We start from the raw sequence: 6,000 nt of genomic DNA, 5'->3' as shown, positions 1-6,000 counted from the left end.
AGTGCTTATCACATCAGAACTTTGAAGTGGATATGGTGACTGCTTTTCTTTCTTTTTTTTTTTAAAAAAAAACAAGTGTGTGGTTTTTTCTTTAAGATTTTTTTATTTGCTCATTTTAGAGAGGAGAGAGAGAAAGAAGGAAGAAGGGGAGAGGGGAGAGCAGGAAGCATCAGCTCCCATACGTGCCTTGACCAAGCAAGTCCAGGGTGTTGGAACCATTGACATCAGCATTCCAGGTCAATGCTTTATTCTCTGCACCACTGCAGGTCAGGCATGACTACTTTTCAAGAATACGCTGAGACTAAGAGACAGTAAACCACAAAAAATAGGTCACAGTTCCAAGAAACAGAGACAGTGGGTTCAAATTCAGTTCTGCCTAGGTTGAAATTGATACTCTCTGGGCCCTGGCTGTTTGGCTCAGTGGTAGAGCATCGGCCTGGTGTGTAGGAGTCCCGGGTTTGATTCTCGGCCAGGGCACACAGGAGAAGCACCCATCTGCTTCTCCACCCCTCCCCCTCTCCTTCCTCTCTGTCTCTCTCTTCCCCTCCCGCAGCCAAGGCTCCATTGGAGCAAAGATGGCCCAGGCAATGAGGATGGCTCTATGGCTCTGCCTCAGGCGCTAGAATGGCTCTGATTGTGGCAGAGCGATGCCCCAAGATGGGCAGAGCACCCCCCCCCCCCGTGGGCATGCCGGGTGGATCCCGGTTGGGCGCATGCGGGAGTGTGTCTGACTGCCTCCCCATTTCTGGCTTTGGAAAAATAAAAAAATAAAAAAAATAAATAAATACAAAATTGATACTCTCTGAATTAAAGCATGTTGTTGCTATTGGGAGTCGTGCAATCTATTTTTTAAAGTCATTTTAAAGAGTAGAAAGAAGGTAGCAGATGAGATTCTGCCATGTCTTTACTTCGAGATCCTCCTCAGTAATACAGAAAGCCTTAAAAGCAGAAGATTTGAACTTGAGTTCTAACTTGTACAAAAAGTTCCACAAATCACTCATTCATAGGCCTATTTATAAACAGTCACATTAAAGAAAGATCAAATTCAATCACTTAGAATTTCAGCACCTTTTCAAACTATCAGGTGTCTATGAGTATCAACATATGTCTCTGTCTTTATACTTAAATATAATCACTAATGAACTAAAAACTAAGCTAACTTGCCTAACTACAAATTGAATATCACCTATATTAAATAACTAGCATAGCAAATTCAAAACAGACTCAAATGAGAACAAAAACAAGACAAGAAACAGCGTCACCTCTTTCTTTCCAAAATACACCTGTAAAATGGGCTAAATATAAGTTATATTTAATAATGGCATTTAAAAATCCCTCGAGGTCCTCATAATAAACATCATTAAAAGGCATTGTTTTTATTTCTCTTTTTTTTAAAAAAAATTGTATCGAATTTATTGGGGTGACCTTGGTTAATAAAATTATACATGATTCAGGTGCACAATTCTACAAGACATCATCTGTACATTGTATTGTGTGCTCACCACCCCAAGTCAAGTCTCCATCCATCACCATCTACCCCCCTCTACCCTCCTCCTCCTCCCTCCTCCAGCCCCCCTTCCCTCCTGCAAGGAGAATAACAATAATGGAGTAATCTGGCAATAATATAATTAAAAATCTGTGCAAAAACAGAAACAACACAAGGAAGCAATTCCAGTCCCAAACTACTGGAGTCATTACCCCCATAGCCAAACACACCCTGAAAAAAATGAGGCAGTTTCTGCTACACTAGTCAGAGCAGGAAACTCAAAGGAAGGAATATCAGAATAGATTGCGCTTGAATCTCTCTCCTGTCCTTCGCCTTCCCATTACATACACGTGGCTAATTTTGTATGCTTTTGTAGCTTGCTAAATGCTAATATGCACAATTTACTCAGAGGAGTTCACCAGCTATGGAGAAAGACCTTTCTGGTATTTTCTATTTTTGTATCTTTAATTCCTACCATGCAGTAAATGCTCAATAAATATTTGTTAAATATTTACTAAAATGCATTAGAAGTATAGATCTGAATCGACATAAAACAATACAAGTTGTTAGGAGCTGCTCTTGAGAGAAGCTGTGAATTATATGCTAATGGGTTTAAAAACTTGCAACAATTCCCTGTTGCCCACCCAGTCAAGTGTGTAGAGGGACATCTCAAGCAGGTGCCTGTGCTATAAGATAAGAGCACTGGTTACCACGTGCTAAATGGATGGCAGGAAGTGCGAGTCTGAGCTCCAGCAGACCACTTAAGAGTCTCTCAATATACTCCAGATGAGATGTACTGCAGACCTGAATTAGGACAATGGTGGTGAAATATGACCAATACTCTTAAGGTAGACTGGAATAGGTAGGACTCGGCCACTATTAGATATAGCAATGCCATAGATAGTGGCTATGTGTTTGACCCTGAGTAATCCTGAGGCTAGCCGATCATGGCATAAAAAACAAAAAACAGAGGAGGAGGAAGGAAGGAAAGACTAGTTCTGGGGAGATAAGATTCCTTCCATTCTGGGTACATATTCTTAACGACTTTCCAAGGTCCCGCACACGTGCGTTGGTAATGCACGCTGCTATCTTCTCTAAATAAAAGTGATGTCATTTGGACTTGTTTCCTTTTTATTCTATCTGCAATGAAGGCTGAGCATAATTGCTCAGCTTCCATTTTATCCTCTCAAAAATTGTTTTCGGGTTAGCCTTTAATGGTCTCTTTGCCATTCTAAATTCTAGTTGAACTATATGCATCAGGCTTCCATTATCGGATTTCGTCATCATGATCTTCATACCTTGGCCTTATTGAGCTTGAGATGTTGAGAAAAGATCATCTATTTGGGAAAGGGAGACAGAAATGTGGGCTGCCCTCCGTGAGAGTGAAGAAACCCTTCTAAAGGTGTGGCGTGCTAAGATTTGGAAGCATGATGCTCACAGGTGGCTATTGTCACAGTTCATTCCTAAACCTGGTTGTTCTCTAAGGGTAGAAATGCATGCTACTCTTCTTGGAAATGCTTACTTTAATTATTTAGGGGCTGGGGGTGCAGTACAACACCCTCTAGTGGATAGCTTCCGACTCAAACCATCTCATCCTCAGGGAAGTCATTATTGGCTTTCCCGACTAAGGAAGATACCTGTTATATCATCACATTCCCCTCCTTGAGAGCACTTGCCCCAATTGAGAATTAATTCTATGTACATAAATATTTTATTAAAGCCTGCTTTCCCCACCAGACTCTACCTTCATGAGATTATACCTGTTTTTACTCAATATTATATTTATAATGCTCAGTATAAGCCCTGGCAAACCAAAAATGTCCAATAAATATGCAGTAAATGAGGGAAAGAGGCTGGGAAATTAATGTCAATATTGGAGATATTTCTGAATCTAAAATACATGAATTCATTGTACCATTCACCTCTAGGAAACTGATTTGTTACCCTATCAGAAAGTTTTGGGATTTTCAGTTTTCTGAATCTGCTTTATAAATGAAGGAAATACATATTACCAGAATCTCAGATATAAATGTTATTTCAGTAATGACCTCAGCACAAACACAAAATAAAACAAACAGATTAAGTCTCAGAGAAGAAATCTTATCTGTGTCTTATATCTGCCAGCAAGCTTCAAAGGAATATGGAATGAATTGTTGGTCTACTTTTACATATGACATAGTTTGCTACAAACATTTATTTTTAGAGATCATTATTTTCTAACTGCACAATAAATGACTGTTTTTTATTTTATTTTTATTTTTGAATAATAGAATCTTCTGCTTCTCTGATTTTCTATTCAGATTCAGGATTATTAATATTTAGTTGTATTTGAGATGAATGATTTGTCACTGAGTATAAATGTAAAGTATATATCCCCATTGTAAGCTTTTATTTTCACTACTCCCAGACTGTCAATAGCACCTGTCCTATGTATAACACACCCTGTCCTTTAGAAAGTTTTGCGACTAAAGCTTAAATGCCAACATTGCAAAAAAAATGTTGGAAATCTGGGTTGAAAATATACATGTGCCCATCACAGCTTCAATGCACCCAGTGCAATGCCTGACAGAGCTAACAAATGCTTAATGGATGGATGCTTAATGAGGAACCAGGAAGTAAAAGTTTCCTTCAATTGCAAAGATTTCTTTATGATCATAGCATAGCTGTCTCATTCAGGGAAACAGAGAATGAAAGAGAGAAACATCAGTTTGTTGAGAAAGAGAAAGAGAGAGAGAAACACCAATTTGTTGTTCCACTTATTTATGCATTTATTGATTTATTCTTGTATGTGCCCTGACTGGGAATTGAATCCCCAACCTTGACATATTGGAATGATGCTCTAACCAACTGAGCTACTCAGTCAGGGACCTTCACTCAACTTTCTCTGGTCAATTTACATAGCAATCTTATGCTTGTTTAAAGGACATTTTCTAATGGATTCAATTTAAATGAAGCAACTATCAGTTCTTAAATTTTTCTAGGCATTGTGCTGAGCACAAAAGTTTTTTTTTTATTTTATAATTATGTAGTGTATCACACTAAGTAGATGAATATGCAAATCTTATACTTTGGGTTTTGTGGCTTTCACACCATTTTTCTTTTTGTATGTATTTCAAATCAGTAAAATAATAACCCTCTTCCTCAAAAAAATAAAAAAATAAAAAAGTGGAAAAGGACCTTGAGCACTTGATACAATGATATACTGACTCTTTTTAAGAGAACATGTAGACTAGAAAATGTCCATATTCACCCTGGCCGGTTGGTTCAGTGGTAGAGCATCAGCCTGGCGTGCAGGAGTCCCGGGTTCGATTCCCGGCCAGGGCACACAGGAGAAGCGCCCATCTGCTTCTCCACCCCTCCCCCTCTCCTTCCTCTCTGTCTCTCTCTTCCCCTCCCACAGCCGAGGCTCCATTGGAGCAAAGTTTGCCCGGGCCCCAAAGATGGGCAGAGCATCGCCCCCTGGTGGGCGTGCCGGGTGGATCCCGGTCGGGCGCATGCGGGAGTCCGTCTGACTGCCTCCCCGTTTCCAACTTAAGAAAAATACAAAAAACAAAAAACAATTTTCTTAAGTTGGAAACGGGGAGGCAGTCAGACGGACTCCCGCATGCGCCCGACCGGGATCCACCCGGCACGCCCACCAGGGGGCGATGCTCTGTCCATCTGGGGCGTTGCTCTGTTGCAACCAGAGCCATTCTAGCACCTGAGGCAGAGGCCACAGAGCCATCCTCAGCACCCGGGCCAACTTTGCTCCAATGGAGCCTCGGCTGTGGGAGGGGAAGAGAGAGACAGAGAGGAAGGAGAGGGGGAGGGGTGGAGAAGCAGATGGGTGCTTCTCCTGTGTGCCCTGGCTGGGAATCGAATCCAGGACTCCTGCACGCCAGGCCGATGCTCTACCACTGAGTCAACCGGCCAGGGCCCGAAAATGTCCATATTTTTGTGTATTCTTGCTTACCAAACTTGGTGACTGGCAGATATTATAATAGATGCTGAAATGTAGATAGTATGTAGGATGGATTAGAAATGTGGAGAGAGGACCCAATGCAAGGTTTAAGAAAGGAAGTAGAATTAGCCAGACCATCTCTGAAGGCTGGCAGCCCTCCACCAGGAGGGTTCCCTGGATGTTGGACACAGTGAGCCCTGGCTCGATGATCCTAAGTCCTGGCAGAGAACGGCAGATGCCAGACATTGAATCTTCAAGTTTCCTTTCCCTGAAAGATTGCTCCTTTGATTCTAGAAACTCTCCAAAACTTCTCTTCTGAGAGTCCTCCATTATAAAGCTTGGTTGGTATGGTTCCAGGTATAATAAAAAGAAATAAACAATAAAAACCACCACAACAAAAATAACCTTTCCAACCATTTATGTTACCAACATAAATTTTGGATGCATTCTCTCTCTTCTATACTTTAATTTCCTTGAGGACAGCGTGTGTGTGTTATTTAAGTTTATATTCCTAATATGCCCCCATGATCTCTACAACTTTGAAGGTGCTCAGTAATGATAGTTGAATGACTAA

The sequence above is a fragment of the Saccopteryx bilineata genome, chromosome 9, assembly GCF_036850765.1.
Source record: "Saccopteryx bilineata isolate mSacBil1 chromosome 9, mSacBil1_pri_phased_curated, whole genome shotgun sequence".
Classification (NCBI taxonomy): Eukaryota; Metazoa; Chordata; class Mammalia; order Chiroptera; family Emballonuridae; genus Saccopteryx; species Saccopteryx bilineata.
Note: the sequence above shows the minus strand (reverse complement) of the source record.